The sequence below is a fragment of the Eurosta solidaginis genome, chromosome 5 (assembly GCF_040869045.1).
Source record: "Eurosta solidaginis isolate ZX-2024a chromosome 5, ASM4086904v1, whole genome shotgun sequence".
In the NCBI taxonomy this organism is placed as follows: Eukaryota; Metazoa; Arthropoda; class Insecta; order Diptera; family Tephritidae; genus Eurosta; species Eurosta solidaginis.
In genome coordinates, this window is record NC_090323.1 from 116,317,045 (window position 1) to 116,335,295 (window position 18,251).

General features: G+C 41.6%; 1 protein-coding gene and 2 pseudogenes across 1 annotated transcript in view; all 3 read left to right on the plus strand.

Annotated features, from left to right (window-relative positions):
- The window catches only part of eIF2A (eukaryotic translation initiation factor 2A), a 308,681-nt gene that overhangs the window by 270,581 nt on the left and 19,849 nt on the right, over nucleotides 1-18,251 (plus strand). The gene's annotated exons all lie outside the window — the stretch shown is intronic.
- LOC137252841 (kinesin-like protein Klp68D) lies at nucleotides 2,756-3,842 on the plus strand (annotated as a pseudogene).
- Nucleotides 15,271-16,459, plus strand: LOC137253856 (kinesin-like protein Klp68D; annotated as a pseudogene).

Below are 18,251 nucleotides of genomic sequence, written 5' to 3' on the forward strand. Positions count from 1 at the left end.
CGTTTTGGAAGAGGGGAGAGATTTCGCTTATTTCTTAAATCTTTCCCCAATTATGCTTGGAGCCCTGTTTAATAGGCGGCCTTTAGCAAATGATTACGGTTCCCGAAGGGTATTTGGCTCCAATACCGATTTTTCAGAAACGGGTTTTTGGGTACCCGTTTGCCTCCTTTTATGCATCCCTACAATAATGTACATTTAAACTCGGCATATATATGTCCATACGTTGCTATAAGCATATTAAAAGCCAGTGCACGGGCTTTGCCGCATTGGTAGATTTGCCAAACTTTTTGACCCATTTTCCTTTCCTGCTACTCCTACCACCAAACCCAAAAAACCTAACACCATTTCAATATCTTCGCCAGGCATGCTTAACCAACGAACCGATATCATTTCGTTACGATAATTAACGTTAATAAACGAAACAAAGTCATTTCGTTTCGTTTATTAACGTTAAGAACGTCAAATTAACGAAATGATTTCGTTTCGTTTTCTGCCATATCAAAACGAAATCAAATCGTTTATGTTGATTATTAATTTCAAGCTATGCTGGCAAAGCTGATTGATGGCGGAGTCATTAAAGGTGAAAGCATTAGCCAAGCTGATTGCAACTTTTCTCATTAATTTTGACAGTACGAACATTTCTCAGAGTATTTTGACATTACCACCAACGAACTACACAAACAAATTACATGGAGTTTGTGTGTGTATGTCCGCTCGCTGTTGCCACCTTACGGCTTCATCATGGCTATAGCATTGCCAGCACAATTCAAACATAAAGTATCACGTTTTTGTTAACGTTTTTAACGTTAACGAAAGCTTTTCGTTTCGGTTAAAAACGAGATACAATTTATCTTGATAATTTCTTTATCGATAATATTTCGAAGTGTTTCAACGGAAACGGTGGAAATTTTTTGATAAACGATTAGCTTAACGTTAAGGTGCATCCCTGATCTTCGCATTAAAACCAAATATTGTAATCATTTGGTATTGAATTGTCGCGCACATCCAAATGACATTAAGGGATGATGCGGACCAAACCAATCACATTTTGAAACATTTGTGAACAGACTTCAAAGACAAGAAATAAATTTGGTTATTAAATGAATGTTGTGAATGCGCACGTATATATTGTCCTGCTCTATTTTCATCAGTTTATGTGCACAATTCTGAACGAAAATAAAGTTTAAAGTAAGAGAACATGTCTGCGGTTTTATGGCAGTATTTTTGGCACATTGGAAAAATCTACCACTACCAACATTTTCATTATTTAAAGTCCGCGCACTGGTATAAGCATACCAGCGGCAAGGGCAAAAACGAAAAAATACTCGCGAACATTGATACATACCTATGTATATAACGTAAATTCCACAGAATTGAAGCAAACGGTAGATTGCTTCATTCTTTTCATTTTTACGCGTGGTTGGAGAATGGTGACAGCGGTAAGTATAGTAAATTCTTGAATAATATAATATAAAATATTAATGATAAATATTTCTTTTATTTCATGTTATTAATTAAATTTCTTTTATTTCTAGGTGGCTGGTTGTATAGGTCCAGGAGACGGTTTTGTATCAGATTTCGTTCTGATTTTAGATATACCGGCAACGCAAAAGGGGTGCCCAACTGCGGCGTCGGCCGCGCCGTCAGTTGTCACCTTTTTTGCGATGCCCATTTATGTATTTGTATTAATGGATTTTCTTTTTTTCCTTTGCAGGTTTTGGTCCCAAAAAATCCATCACGGCCGCATTTTAATCACTATCTCTTTGAAACGCTATCACTGGCAATAAAAATCATGTGCACAACAGAGCCAGGAGCAAGCTAGTTCCTTTGAAGAGACATTATTTTCTATTTTCCAGGGCATATTGCAACAAGACATATTGGAATTTATGCCTTATGTTTTTCAAATGCTTTTGCTATTGTTAGAAATACGCGAGGGCAGCGGCACTATACCCGAGCCATACTGGGCACTTCTTCCTTGCCCGAATGCAAAGTTTGGCGTAACCCATTGAACTTATATCGTGGAGCTGAATACAAACGATTTTTTTTTTTTTTTTTTTTTTTTTGTGTGAACGCTCTCAGTGGCATTAACAACGTTCCGTTACTCTTAAAACGTGAAAATGTCGGGAGAACTGGATATTCTGTCCCTCAAAGAGGATGATATCACTAAAATGTTGGTGGCTACAACAACAATTTATACTGAAGTCACCAATCAATCCTTTGTATAATAAGATAATTAGTAAAATATTTGCCTAAATTTGACTTAGTCGCAATATAAGCCTGCGAATTTAACATAAACATATTTTGTATACGAAAACACGAAACTTCAATAGCTACAAAGGTAAACATACAAAAACAACCGTGGCGTGTACAATTGCTGTTGACGTTTGAATCTAGTGTAAACGCACAAATAATGCATTATTAAAAGAAGAAAAATAAACAAAAAATTGGTAAAGTTCAATACAACAAACTTTGCACTCCGCCAGAGAAAATCGAATATATTATACATTATTTGATCTTCTCTGACTCCACCAAGTCTTTTGAAGTGGTAAAGCACAACAAAGTGAGTGCACGATCACGACGTCCGGGTATGGCTGGAAGCCAAACACCCAATAAGTGCGCACAAGTGGTAGTACGTTGTTGTCCCATGAGAAATCGTGAACGCAATGAAGGATGAGAGGCAGTCGTAGCTGTTTATCCAAATCGTGGCGTCGTCGAGATTACAAACCTAACAGATGCAAATAAGGAACAGAAAAAAATGTTTATATATGATGCCGCATACGATGCGAGTGCATCACAAATTAATATTTACAATGAAGTAGTAAGTTCAGTGCTTGAAGGATTTAATGGTTGTATATTCGCTTACGGGCAAACTGGTACAGGTAAAACACATACGATGAAGGGTGTGCGTGGTCACACAGAGCTTATGGGTATAATACTAAGAACATTTGAACAAACATGGTTGCACATCAATCCTACGGAAAACTTTCAATTTCTTGTGGATGTTAGTTAGTTGGAAATTTACATGGAGAAGTTGCGTGACTTACTTAAACCGAATTCCAAACATTTGGAAGTCCGCGAACGTGGCTCAGGAGTTTATGTACTTAATTTACATGCAGTTCATTGTAAAAGTGTGGATGATATGTTGAATGTTATGCATATTGGCAATAAAAATCGTACTGTCGGCTTCACTAATATGAACGAGCACAGTTCGCGGTCACATGCTATATTTATGATACGCATTGAAATGTGCGACATTGAGACGAATACCATAAAAGTTGGTAAATTGAATTTAATCGATTTGGCGGATAGTGAGCGTCAGTCGAAGACAGGAGCTTCAGCAGAACGTTTAAAAGAGGCAAGCAAAATTAATCTAGCATTATCCTCATTAGGTAACGTTATCTCTGCGTTGGCTGAAAATTCACCACATGTGCCCTATCGTGATTCAAAGCTAATACGTCTATTACAAGATTCGATGGGTGCAATTCAAAAACTATCATGATAGCCAACATAGGTCCATCCTCGTATAATTATGATGAAACATTAACAACTTGCGTTACGCTTCACGCGCGTTAGTACTGCACCAGCGTGAAATAATCGACGAGGTTAACAATGTGCTCAAGCTACCGCCCAAAATCATCAGCATACTCCTTAATCACTATAAATGGGATAAGGAAAAGCTACTAGGCAAATATTTTGATGGCAATATAGAGGAATTTTTTAAGGGCGCACACGTAATAAATCCATTCAACAAAGCTACCAATCCAGGTCGACTTAAGGTGTATAAAAATCCAGTGGAGGAATGTGAAATTTGCTTTTCTTTGCTATCACAACACCAAAAGTGAATTTACTACTCGAAGAGATACGTAACTAGACGTGAAAGTTGCTGCTTTACGGTAGAATGCACGAACTCGCTCATGCCCTGGCAGCGCCACAAGGAGATATTGCGTCAGTGGATGATGATTTTGTTTGAAGGTATATGGCGATGCCATGACCACAATGGAGTAATTTGTGCGGTGTTCGGAATTGATGTGGTCAACAAGGATGCCCACGATTTGATGCCGCTAGTTGAAGAGTGGGGTGCAGCAGCAGTAACCGTGAGTTATAAAAGTTGTAAAACTGAAGGTGTTTTAATTTTATACAATATTTTGTTTAATACATTTAGTTGCATGAACGTTCACGCGAGCAACGTTATACTAGGAATGCAATTCGGCAGTATGTAGAAGAGTGTGCAGCTAAAGTTCATGAATCGGTCTGGATGTAATTTTGTGCTAACTAATTCAGACATATATTGTGGTAAATCGCTTTTCAATTTTTTGATATGAATAAAGGTATGTAGTTCAAATTCAGTTCATATTAAATAATTATTTAAAATTACGGAGCACTTTTCCCACCCACTAAGATGCCAACATCGCAAACATTGTAGAGTGTTGGATATTTCGGTTATTTTGTTTGTCGAGACCCTCGTATGAACACTGGTATTTGGAGGGTTCTGGGGTTCTCGCTCTGGGGAGTGAGTGAATTTGGAATTTTTTTGTGTCCTCGCTCGGGGTGAGCGAGTGAATGTGGGGTTTAATTTTTGAAAATTCAAAAAATAAGTGTTTTGTGGCAGATGGGGGATCTGCATTAGGGTTGTTGGTTGGGCTCGTTCCGGGTGAACGAGAGCTGGGTTTTGAAATTTTGAAAATTTAAAAAGATTATGGGCCTTTCTGTGGCAGACCGAGGGTCTGCGTAAGTGCTTTTCTGGTATACTCGCTATAGAATAACGAGTGAGTGGGGAGATTTCTGGTGTCCTCGCTCGGGGTGAGCGAGTGAATTTGTGGGATATTTTTTTTGAAAGGCGAGATGTGGAGGAACGGGCGGATTGTTAAGAGAGGCTCTTGGTCCTCTCACAATCTATCTCCGTGGGAAGAAGGATCAGTTTGACCAAAGGTCGTCTGACTTGACCCTTCTCGGTTATGAGGTCGACTACACGTACTCGGTTATCTTCGCCGGGGTGTACGTTGATGACTCTACTAACCTCCATTCGTTGGGAGATAAGTTGTCCTCTTTGATGAGAACTAGATCCTCCACTTTGATGTTGCTTTGACTGTTTCCACTTCACTCGTTTTTGAAGTTCGGAAAGGTATTCGGTTTTCCACCGACGGCAGAAGGTTTAATGGAGGGCCTTGAGCTTCTGCCATCTGTTTATTATGGAGGCCGGGCTTTCATTCACGTCCGGTTCTGGCGGTGCCAGAAGATGGCTGCCCGTGAGGAAATGTCCTGGGGTTAGTGGCTCCAGGTCCGTTGGGTCATTGGATGCCGGGCTGGGAGGCCGTGAATTTAGACATGTATCGATCCGGCACAAAAGGGTTTGGAACTCCTCCATGGTATATTTATGGAGAGAAGCGACCTTTTTGAAGTGGCTTTTGAAGCTCTTCACTCCCGCTTCCCACAGACCGCCCATATGTGGAGCGCCGGCGGGAATAAAATGCCAAGTTAATGCTTGATGGCTATACATGGAGACTGTTTTGCCTCGGGTTTCTGCCAGGAAGGCTTTAAATTCGGATCGTAAAGATCTTGACACTCCGACAAAGTTTATACCATTCTCGGAGAAGATGTTTTTCGGATATCCTCTTCTCGCGATAAAACGCGCAAAGGCTGCGAGAAAGCATGGAGTACTAAGGTCACTAGTGGCTTCTAAGTGGATGGCCTTAGTGGAGAAACAGACAAAAAGGCATACGTAGCCTTTGGACAGTCGACATCCCCTACCGCGGTAGCTTTTGATGTCGAAAGGTCCCGCAAAGTCTACCCCGGTATTGGTGAACGCGCGGGTAAAAGTAGTCCGTTCGCAGGGAAGGGTCCCCATAAGTTGGGACTGCGCCTGCTTTCGGTGAATAATGCAGGTTTTGCAATTGTGGATGATGGCTCTGATTATGGTCTTGACATTCGGAATCCAGTATTGGGTTCGGACAAGACGACAAGACGGTTCTCGCCATGAAGGGAGTCATGATGAGACATCATAACTGTAAGGCGAGACAGCCTACAATTGTAAGGCAAGGTGATCGGATGACGCTCGTTGTATGACATGTCTTTTGAAGCCGCTATACGCCCCCTGTTCTAATAATATCATCTTTGTCGATGTTTGGGTTGAGTGACAGTATTTCACTCTCTCGAGCAATTTTAAATATTCTGTACCGTAAAATTGTTTCTGGCAGACTCGTATTAATGTTTGAGTCGTTGTCTTAATCTCATCGGCTGAGATTATACACGCCTTTTCGTGGAACGAGGCTTTTGTTCTTGGGTGAGTTCTTTTATAAAACCTCCTAACATAGGATAGAACCTTCAAAGCCCTGGGTAAATTTGAAAAACGGTCAAGAATATCTACATGATCTACCCTTTTCGTGGCATATGTGTGTGCCCTTTTCTCCTCAACGGACGTTTTGTATTCGGTCTCTTGTGCTGGCCAGTGGGAATTGTCTTCTTGCAGCCAAGAAGGTCCCTGCCACCACAACGAATTGTTGACCAAGTAAGTAGTCCTCTGCTTCCTAGATACGCTGGATTAGATTCCGAGTCCACGTGAAACCAGTCCTTGCTACCGACCATATCGATGATCTTAGTGATTCGGTGTGCGACGAAGGTTGACCAGGAACAGGGCGGCTTTCTAATCCATGCGAGTACGATGGTTGATTCCGTCCAGAGGTGAACTTTTGCTGGTCCCAAATGAATGTTTCGGAATATTGATTCCATGATTTCTGCAAGCAGCACGGCGCCGCAGAGTTCTAAACGTGGTAGCGAGATGGTTTTCACTGGAGCTACTCTGGTTTTTGCTAAAAGTAAGTGTATGAAAACCTGATCGTCACTTTTCACGCGCATGTATATCGCTGCCGCATATGCTTTCTCAGAAGCTTCACAGAAGCCGTGGATTTCTATGTCGTATTCCGCTGAAAATTTTACTCACCGCGGTATCCTAATGTTATCTATTTCGCTATAGTATTGGGTGAAATTTTCCCACCGTTCTAAGGTAGTTGGGGAGACAGGCTCGTCCCACCCGGTGCATTAGTATTTTTGCCACTATGACCATTGGTGCAAGCCAGCCTAAAGGGTCGAAAAAGTTGGCTATAGCGGATAGGATTGCGCGTTTGGTGATGTTCTCGTCATTCTCTAAAGCTCCTGCGGTGAAGTAAAACATGTCTGAATGCGCGTTCCATCGTATTCCGAGTGCCTTCACCGAGCTAGCCTCCTCAAACGCTAGGAAGTTCCCGCTGAGGAGATCCGTTTTGGGGATGTCCTGAAGGATTTCCTCACAATTTGATGTCCACTTGCGCAATGGAAAGCCAGCTGAGTGTAATGCTTCGGAAATCTCGTTTCTTGCTCTGATATTTGACGCTATTGTATGTCCTCCAGATAAAACGTCGTCGACATACATACTTTCTCGTAAGATATCCGATGCTATTGGGTGGGTATTTTCTACATCATCAGCCAATTGTAGAAGTGACCGTATCGCGAGGTAGGGGGCGCAGTTTACACCAAATGTGACAGTCTTTAGTTCGTAAATACTGATGGGTTCGTTGGGGGATGTTCGATGGACAATTCTTTGAAATTTAGTGTGATTATCGGTCACCCAAATTTGCCTATACATCTTTTCTATGTCACTATTAAAGACGAAGCGGTAGTCTCCAACGTAGAATTAAAACGGGCAAGTCTGCTTGGAGTACTGGACCTGGGTGGAGTATGTCGTTTAGACTAATGCCATTTGCCGTCGGACTTGACGCGTTGAAGACGACGCGCACCTTGGTAGTGGTACTTTCCGCTTTACAACGACGTGGTGGGGCAGGAAATAATTATCCGAAACGTCGGATGGTATATTATTCTTGATTTTTCTCATATGTCCAAGTGTTTCGTATTCCGACAACACCCGAACATACTCTTTTCCTAACTCGTGGTTTTTTAGTAATCGCCCCTCATTTCTGAAGAATTGTGAACATGCGCGATTTAGGGACGGTCCTAATTTAATATTCTCAGGGTAATCCTGCCTGAATGGCAGCGAAACTGTGTACCTTCCATTTTCATCACGTTTTGTCGTTTCCTTAAATAACTGTTCACATTATACATTTCTTCTTCATTAAGCATTTTATTTTTGGGAACATTTTCTACCTCCCAGAAAGCTTTTAATTGGTTGTCCAACGCAACTTCGTTGTAGAATGACATGATGCTCTTCGTTGGATTCGGTGCTTCGATGAGACCGGTTAGTATCCAACCGAACACTGTCTCTTGGGCCAAAAGTGTATTTAGTACATTCTTTTTCAGACCGCTCAGTATAATTTGGGGATATATGTCTCCTCCAAGTATGAGGTTGATGTAGAACCTCTTGTCTGCCAAAACCAAGTCTGGGAATGCCCGCATAGTCATGGCGTTGATATGGCAGAATGGAAGATTCCCGGTGAGTTTGGCTAGGACTAGAACGGGTATAGTCAGGCTGAAGCAGAACGCACTGGTGAACGTAATTCAATTTTGGATGCTTCTTTCACCTGAGCTGACACCGCATTTGTGATGCCCGAAACTTGGGCATGCATTTTTCTCGCTGGCAAATTGATTCTACGTTTCAGTCTTTCAGTTATAAAGGAATATTCAGACTCTGAATCAATTTATGCCCGCGTGGGGAAGTCGGTACCATTATGGCGAATGTGTACGCGAGCAGTTCCTAATAGCACGCCTGTGCTGGAATTGGCATGACAGGATTTTACATTCTGGTTCGCAGATTGTCGCGCCTGTGCTGAAGTTGTTGGGATATTATCCGCATCTTTGAAAGGATTGCGCAGAGCAGTTTGCTGAGAGGTATCCGCATGCAGGAGCGTGTGGTGGCGAGAGCGGCATATGGAACAGTTGTAGGAACTGGTGCACTTCGTCACGGTGTGTCCTGGGGATAAACAATTCAGGCAACCACTTGTGTGTTTTATAAATTTAATCCTTTCTACTGGGGTTAACTCGCAAAAGCGCGAACAGTTTCGTAATCTGTGCTCAGGGGATTTGCACATTTTACAAATTGATTTTATTGTTTGTTTGGATACTATTGTTTGAAAAGCACCATGTCTTTTCGTAGGGATTTCTGTCGATTGTCGCGACGCGTTTTGTTTTTGCACTTTCGAAGTGGCATGCCCTGTAAAACCAGACACTGTTTCAAGTATCTGAAACCGATTAGACAGGAATTTATCCATATCCTCCCACTTGGATATGTCCATTTTTTGGTCTATACTTTACTCCCAAAGAGCCAACGTGCTCTCTAGTAACTTGGTTAAGCAGAGATAAGTCAGGATTGCATCCCAATTGGAAGTGTCAATTTTGTGGCATTTGAGGGACGAAATACAATTATTTATATCATTTTGCAGCTTTTTTATTTAACTGCCACACTCACTTTCTACATTTTTTAAGTTGAATACAATTTGTAATTGTGTGTTAACTAAGATACGTTTGTTCTCGTATCTTTCACACAAGTTTTTCCAGGCCATCTCGAAACCTTCATTTGTGAGAGGGCATTTTTTAACGATATCTTTTGCTTCGCCCTGCGTTTTGTTGTTGAGATGGAATAACTTTTCCACCCCTTTCAAGCTAGAGTTGTTTATATAAATTGCCGTGAACAGGTCACGAAAAGTTGGTCAAGACAGATAATCCCCTTTAAAGACTTCCGTGTCGCAAGCAGGGAGGCGAATTTTATGCCCATGAGTTTCTTGCTCAGGGTTGACGTTCTTTTCATCCTTCTTGTATTTTTCTTCCTCAGCAGATATAGACGCTGAACATCGCACGTAGATTGCGTATGCTGCCTTTTGCTTCTTTCTGACCGCCATAACGTCATCCGCTGACACCTCATCAGATCCCAATAGCGAATCAAAAGCAGACTTTACCTCCTTCCACAAGGACCGCAACTCTTCCTGCTGTATTGCAAGGGTGTGTTTGCTATGGTCGCTTTCCCGAATAAGGTTGTAATCTTTATCAAACTTTGCGATTGATTCTGCTAAACGGATGTAGGTTTCCATTGTTTTATTTACGTTTATTAACGAGAAAATTTCCGATTAGAAAAATAGAACTCTTCAGAGTTAAAATACCTGCCCAGCCCTAAATAAAAACTATTGAACTTCGAAGTTTATTATTTATTTTGTTTGTTGCAGACTTCGTCAGAGTAGCGACAACGAAAAGGGGTTATGTTATAGACTTTTTGTCTCGGTAGCGACAAAACTGAGGTTTATTCTTCCAAACTTTTGGTCCCAACAGTGACAACAAGAAGGGTTTATTTTTGGACTTTCTGTCTCAGTAGCGACAACAACAAGAAGGGACCACTCGCCACCTCCACAGTCAATGGGTTAAATGTGAACAAGGATAAGAAAGTGCGTGCGATATTGCTATTGAAATCGAAAATAAGCGGAAAAACAAAGGTGTAACAAGTGTTTAAAGTGAAGAGCGCACCGAATTAATTAAATTGAAATTAATTTCGTGTTTGTGATGTGCAAAAAAAACAAACAAAAAACCTATTCAATATAGTGCGGAAAGTGAGGTTAGGTTACCTCTTCCTTATGTTGTGTCTGGAAAACCTTACCACTGGTGGGGGGATAAACCGGATAATCACAAGGACCGAAATAAATTAACAAACCGAGTGATTTAAATTTTAAAATGGAACGGGAAAAATGGTGCTCACTAAATAATTTCACTTTTTACACTTCTTTTCGATTTCAATTTTTCGCGCACAACACGGGTGTTTTCTTTATTTTTCTTTAATAACACTTAAAAAAAAGTGGCAAGAAATATAACACTTACTTCTCGTTTAAGCTGTGGCTCCGGCGGCTCTAGTATTTATATATAGAAACACTCCTTTCTGTGTTTTTGGCTGTTGGGGCAAATAATCCTCTAGACAAAAAATTTTTCTCGCCAGATTGTGCTTACACGTTGATTATCTGTATGAAGTAGTGGACTGTATTATAAAGGGTGCTTTCCGTTCTCGGTGAGGGGGACCAATGTTCGGCCTGAGTGAGTCGTAAAACGGCAGTGGGTAGGCGCACAAGGGTCGATCTCGGGAAGGTTCACTCAGAAATACAATAAAAGAGAACACAAAGAGGAATTTCCTCGTTATAATATAATATTTAATTCAGAGTGAAGGAAAATATACAATGTTGATACAATATTACCTTTGTGTTTAAAGTGACGATGGTGATCCTGGGCGATGTGAACTGCTTGGCGGCCGATAATAAAAGAGGCCGGTTGTCCCGTTGAGGACAACCGCTAATCCGCGAAAAAGTCCTCTGGTGTTAAGGAGGGGAAAGGCCACACATCCAACCACCCCCACATATACGTGCATGGGTGCTGACAACCTGCACACACACACGTGCATGTGTAAAAGCATACCTCCATTGTGAATTCATACAAGTGTCGAATGTTTGATAAAGGCGTTCACAATAGTAAGCAGCCGCGATCACCTGCTCAATCGCTGTTCGATTACTTAAATCACTAGCTCAACCGTGGTTCTCAAACATTTTTGTAGACGACTGGTATATTGCTTTATTTACATATTTTAAAATGCCTGCGTAGATTGTTGCTCAAATTTAATCTAAACTTGCTTTTAGAAATGAATATTCGTATGTAGTCTGATTTTCTGTGTACACATTTAAAGAATGGCTGATTTGAAACACAAATGTTCAATTCATGGCACTTCAATTTAATAACGGCGAGCAAAAAACAAACCCTTCTTCCATTCTCTGGCCATTCGCGTTCTCCCGGATAGCTATTATTTGCCAGGTAGGTATGGCACTGTAGGAATAGAAAGATGTGTCGCTTCTACGAATTCACAATGCACACCTCTCGCAACTGTGTACAGCAGAAATTCAATAAAATAACAAAGTATAAAACGTGTAAAAATGCATGTATTTAGGTCGTTACCGAACATTTTGATGTTAGGCCTTCGTTGTGCCCGAGAGTACCCAACCGAAGATGGTACTCTGAGCTAGCAAAGGTCTAAACGTGGTGGGCAGAATCCCTGGTAGCATTACTTCCGCATATACGTCTGTCCCTAGTACGAGTCGGATGAATAAATGTGCGGATCCGCCAGACGGAAATGTGCATACGGGGATGCGATGGCGCTGTCGACGCTGGTCGTGGGGGTCATTCGCCGAAAATTGGACACGACTGCCGCATTGGTTGCAATTCGTTTGTTTTGGCCGTGTCTTCCTCGTATGCGTAGTAGGCATCCTGCTTGCCCGCCAATGGTGCTGGTAGGGAGTTGGAGCTCCCGGGCGAGCTCATCTGCGATCACGGTGGTGGGGGAGCATCCGTCAATTAAGGCACGGGCGAGGTGTAGCCGCCCCCAGCTTCTATCTTCGCGACTACGGTGAGTGTGATCGCTACCGTTGGTATCATGGTGGCGGTGGCAGCTGAATGCTGGGCTACGAGCCCTGACCGGAAGGCGGACACTGTGGTGAGCTACAGCGTGTTGCATCCGTGGCTGCGATGTTGTGGCTGATGTCGTTGGTGCAGGCGAAGAGGCCTTGGTTCCGCTCTGCGGTCGCGCGAATGTCGTCTCCGTTGGGGGTTCCTGGTTTGCCGGCGAAGAGACCGGGTCTCCGGTCGGCCGTTATATGTATGGCGCTGTGCTGTCGCTGTCCCTTGTTGGAGCCGCTTCATCTCATGCTGCAAAAGTGGTCGAAATAATTTGGCTGTAGGCGGTATGGTCGGACGAAGAGACCGCGTCTCCGCGCCGGTTTGGCTGGCATCTCGGTTTCGGGGTGGACGAAAAGGTCCAGTCTCCGTTCCAGCGTCCGACGCATATAAAGAGATTGAGTCGTCTATCCGCTCCATGGCTTGGAGCGGGCTTCTCGTAATAGCTGCTCCTCTTCGTCGATCGAGGCGATGTGCAGCATCGTGTGGTGCTTCTCGCCATTTCAGCGTTTCAAAGCGGCAAAACGACCCATTTTCCTGAAAGGAGTGAAATAGGTTTGAATGGGTCTGGTCATTGTCAAAGTGCAGGGGCGAGTGGTCCCTAATTGTATTATTGAGATTTGGGAAATTTTATTAGCGCGTGCGTAGGGGAAAAACTTCTGTAGCAGCGTAAAAATATTCATATTTGGCGCACATTATGTGCATGGCCTCTTTCCCCGCACGTTATGTGCCTGGGTCTTTAGTGCTTTATTTGTCTATTTTTTTTTTGTGTCAGCCGGTAGCGTTTTAGTTACCCACGGGCACACTAGTGCTGCAGAAAAATTAGCCTTTACGATTTTCGGTTCGCACATTCTGGTACCGAACCGGGTAGAGAGTGTATAGCATGGGTTCTTTTGAGTCGCTGTTATTTGTGTTGTTGGCGCTAAAAACCAACAACTTTCCTGCCCGCCGCAAAAAAAAATTTTGGACAGCAAAATTGTATGCTATATAAAGAAAAAAATGTTCGTTTTGGAAGAGGGGAGAGATTTCGCTTATTTCTTAAATCTTTCCCCAATTATGCTTGGAGCCCTGTTTAATAGACGGCCTTTAGCAAATGATTACGGTTCCCGAAGGGTATTTGGCTCCAATACCGATTTTTCAGAAACGGGTTTTTGGGTACCCGTTTGCCTCCTTTTATGCATCCCTAATATAATGTACATTTAAACTCGGCATATATATGTCCATACGTTGCTATAAGCATATTAAAAGCCAGTGCACGGGCTTTGCCGCATTGGTAGATTTGCCAAACTTTTTGACCCATTTTCCTTTCCTGCTACTCCTACCACCAAACCCAAAAAACCTAACACCATTTCAATATCTTCGCATTAAATCCAAATATTGTAATCATTTGGTATTGAATTGTCGCGCACATCCAAATGACATTAAGGGATGATGCGGACCAAACCAATCACATTTTGAAACATTTGTGAACAGACTTCAAAGACAAGAAATAAATTTGGTTATTAAATGAATGTTGTGAATGCGCACGCATATATTGTCCTGCTCTATTGTCGTCAGTTTATGTGCACAATTCTGAACGAAAATAAAGTTTAAAGTAAGAGAACATGTCTGCGGTTTTATGGCAGTATTTTTGGCACATTGGAAAAATCTACCACTACCAACATTTTCATTATTTAAAGTCCGCGCACTAGTATAAGCATACCAGCGGCAAGGGCAAAAACGAAAAAATACTCGCGAACATTGATACATACCTATGTATATAACGTAAATTCCACAGAATTGAAGCAAACGGTAGATTGCTTCATTCTTTTCATTTTTACGCGTGGTTGGAGAATGGTGACAGCGGTAAGTATAGTAAATTCTTGAATAATATAATATAAAATATTAATGATAAATATTTCTTTTATTTCATGTTATTAATTAAATTTCTTTTATTTCTAGGTGGCTGGTTGTATAGGTCCAGGAGACGGTTTTGTATCAGATTTCGTTCTGATTTTAGATATACCGGCAACGCAAAAGGGGTGCTCCAACTGCGGCGTCGGCCGCGCCGTCAGTTGTCACCTTTTTTGCGATGCCCATTTATGTATTTGTATTAATGGATTTTCTTTTTTTTCTTTGCAGGTTTTGGTCCCAAAAAATCCATCACGGCCGCATTTTAATCACTATCTCTTTGAAACGCTATCACTGGCAATAAAAATCATGTGCACAACAGAGCCAGGAGCAAGTTAGTTCCTTTGAAGAGACATTATTTTCTATTTTCCAGGGCATATTGCAACAAGACATATTGGAATTTATGCCTTATGTTTTTCAAATGCTTTTGCTATTGTTAGAAATACGCGAGGGCAGCGGCACTATACCCGAGCCATACTGGGCACTTCTTCCTTGCCCGAATGCAAAGTTTGGCGTATCCCATTGAACTTATATCGTGGAGCTGAATACCAACGATTTTGTTTGTTTTTTTTTTTTTGTGAACGCTCCCAGTGGCATTAACAACGTTCCGTTACTCTTAAAACGTTAAAATGTCGGGAGAACTGGATATTCTGTCCCTCAAAGAGGATGATATCACTAAAATGTTGGTGGCTACAACAACAATTTATACTGAAGTCACCAATCAATCCTTTGTATAATAAGATAATTAGTAAAATATTTACCTAAATTTGACTTAGTCGCAATATAAGCCTGCGAATTTAACATAAACATATTTTGTATACGAAAACACGAAACTTCAATAGCTACAAAGGTAAACATACCAAAACAACCGTGGCGTGTACAATTGCTGTTGACGTTTGAATCTAGTGTAAACGCACAAATAATGCATTATTAAAAGAAGAAAAATAAACAAGCAATTGGTAAAGTTCAATACAACAAACTTTGCACTCCGCCAGAGAAAATCGAATATATTATACATTATTTGATCTTCTCTGACTCCACCAAGTCTTTTGAAGTGATAAAGCACAACAAAGTGAGTGCACGATCACGACGTCCGGGTATGGCTGGAAGCCAAACACCCAATGAGTGCACACAAGTGGTAGTACGTTGTTGTCCCATGAGAAATCGTGAACGCAATGAAGGATCAGAGGCAGTCGTAGCTGTTTATCCAAATCGTGGCGTCGTCGAGATTACAAACCTAACAGATGCAAATAAGGAACAGACAAAAATGTTTATATATGATGCCGCATACGATGCGAGTGCATCACAAATTAATATTTACAATGAAGTAGTAAGTTCAGTGCTTGAAGGATTTAATGGTTGTATATTCGCTTACGGGCAAACTGGTACAGGTAAAACACATACGATGAAGGGTGTGCGTGGTCACACAGAGCTTATGGGTATAATACCAAGAACATTTGAACAAATATGGTTGCACATCAATCCTACGGAAAACTTTCAATTTCTTGTGGATGTTAGTTAGTTGGAAATTTACATGGAGAAGTTGCGTGACTTACTTAAACCGAATTCCAAACATTTGGAAGTCCGCGAACGTGGCTCAGGAGTTTATGTACCTAATTTACATGCAGTACATTGTAAAAGTGTGGATGATATGTTGAATGTTATGCATATTGGCAATAAAAATCGTACTGTCGGCTTCACTAATATGAACGAGCACAGTTCGCGGTCACATGCTATATTTATGATACGCATTGAAATGTGCGACATTGAGACGAATACCATAAAAGTAGGTAAATTGAATTTAATCGATTTGGCGGGTAGTGAGCGTCAGTCGAAGACAGGAGCTTCAGCAGAACGTTTAAAAGAGGCAAGCAAAATTGATCTAGCATTATCCTCATTAGGTAACGTTATCTCTGCGTTGGCTGAAAATTCACCACATGTGCCCTATCGTGATTCAAAGCTAATACGTCTATTACAAGATTCGCTCGGTGCAATTCAAAAACTATCATGATAGCCAACATAGGTCCATCCTCGTATAATTATGATGAAACATTAACAACTTGCGTTACGCTTCACGCGCGTTACGCTTCACGCGCTAAAACAATACAAAATAAAAACTGTGAAAAATGAAGATCCACAGGATGCTAAGCTTAAGGAGTATCAAGAAAAATAAACAAATAATATATATTCATACGAAATGGAGAATGTCGACTGTGGCAATGTATCGTCTGGTGATGAGGGTGATGAAGATTTCGATATGGAAGTTGATATACCTTCCTGTCACGATCGTCAAATGGAAACAGAAGAGTATCAATATGAAATGCTAACCACAGATGAAATAGTACTGCACCAGCGTGAAATAATCGACGAGGGTAACAATGTGCTCAAGCTACCGCCCAAACTCATCAGCATACTCCTTAATCACTATAAATGGGATAAAGAGAAGCTACTAGGGAAATATTTTGATGGCAATATAGAGGAATTTTTTAAGGGCGCACACGTAATAAATCCATTCAACAAAGCTACCAATCCAAGCCGACGTAAGGTGTATAAAAATCCAGTGGAGGAATGTGAAATTTGCTTTTCTTTGCTATCACCAGCACCAAAGGTGAATTTACTACTCGAAGAGATACGTAACTAGACGTGAAAGTTTCTGCTTTGCGGAAGAATGCACGAACTCGCTCATGCCCTGGCAGCGCCACAAGGAGATAGTGCGTCAGTGGATGATGATTTTGTTTGAAGGTATATGGCGATGCCATGACCACAATGGAGTAATTTGTGCAGTGTTCGGAATTGATGTGGTCAACAAGGATGCCCACGATTTGATGCCGCTAGTTGAAGAGTGGGGTGCAGCAGCAGTAACCGTGAGTTATAAAAGTTGTAAAACTGAAGGTGTTTTAATTTTATACAATATTTTGTTTAATACATTTAGTTGCATGAACGTTCACGCGAGCAACGTTATACTAGGAATGCAATTCGGCAGTATGTAGAAGAGTGTGCAGCTAAAGTTCATGAATCGGTCTGGATGTAGTTTTGTGCTAACTAATTGAGACATATATTGTGGTAAATACCTTTTAAATTTTTTGATATGAATAAAGGTATGTAGTTCAAATTCAGTTCATATTAAATAATTATTTAAAATTACGGAGCACTTTTCCCACCCACTAAGACGCCAATATCGCAAACATTATAGCGTGTTGGATATTTCGGTTATTTTGTTTGTCGAGACCCTCGTATGAACACTGGTATTTGGAGGGTTCTGGGGTCCTCGCTCTGGGGAGTGAGTGAATTTGGAATTTTTTGGTGTCCTCGCTCGGGGTGAGCGAGTGAATGTGGGGTTTAATTTTTGAAAATTCAAAAAATATGTGTTGTGTGGCAGGTGGGGGATCTGCATTAGGGTTGTTGGTTGTCCTCGTTCCGGGTGAACGAGAGCTGGGTTTTGAAATTTTGAAAATTTAAAAAGATTATGGGCCGAGTGCCTTTGTTTTCTGTGGCAGACCGAGGGTCTGCGTAAGGGCTTTTCTGGTATACTCGCTATAGAATAACGAGTGAGTGGGGAGATTTCTGGTGTCCTCGCTCGGGGTGAGCGAGTGAATTTGTGGGATATTTTTTTTGAAAGGCGAGATGTGGAGGAACGGGGGGATTGTTAAGAGAGGCTCTTGGTCCTCTCACAATCTATCTCCGTGGGAAGAAGGATCAGTTTGACCAAAGGTCGTCCGACTTGACCCTTCTCGGTTATGAGGTCGACTACACGTACTCGGTTATTTTCGCCGGGGTGTACGTTGACGACTCTACTAACCTCCATTCGTTGGGAGATAAGTTGTCCTCTTTGATGAGAATTAGATCATCCACTTTGATGTTGCTTTGACTGTTTCCACTTCACTCGTTTTTGAAGTTCGGAAAGGTATTCGGTTTTCCACCGACGGCAGAAGGTTTAATGGAGGGCCTTGAGCTTCTGCCATCTG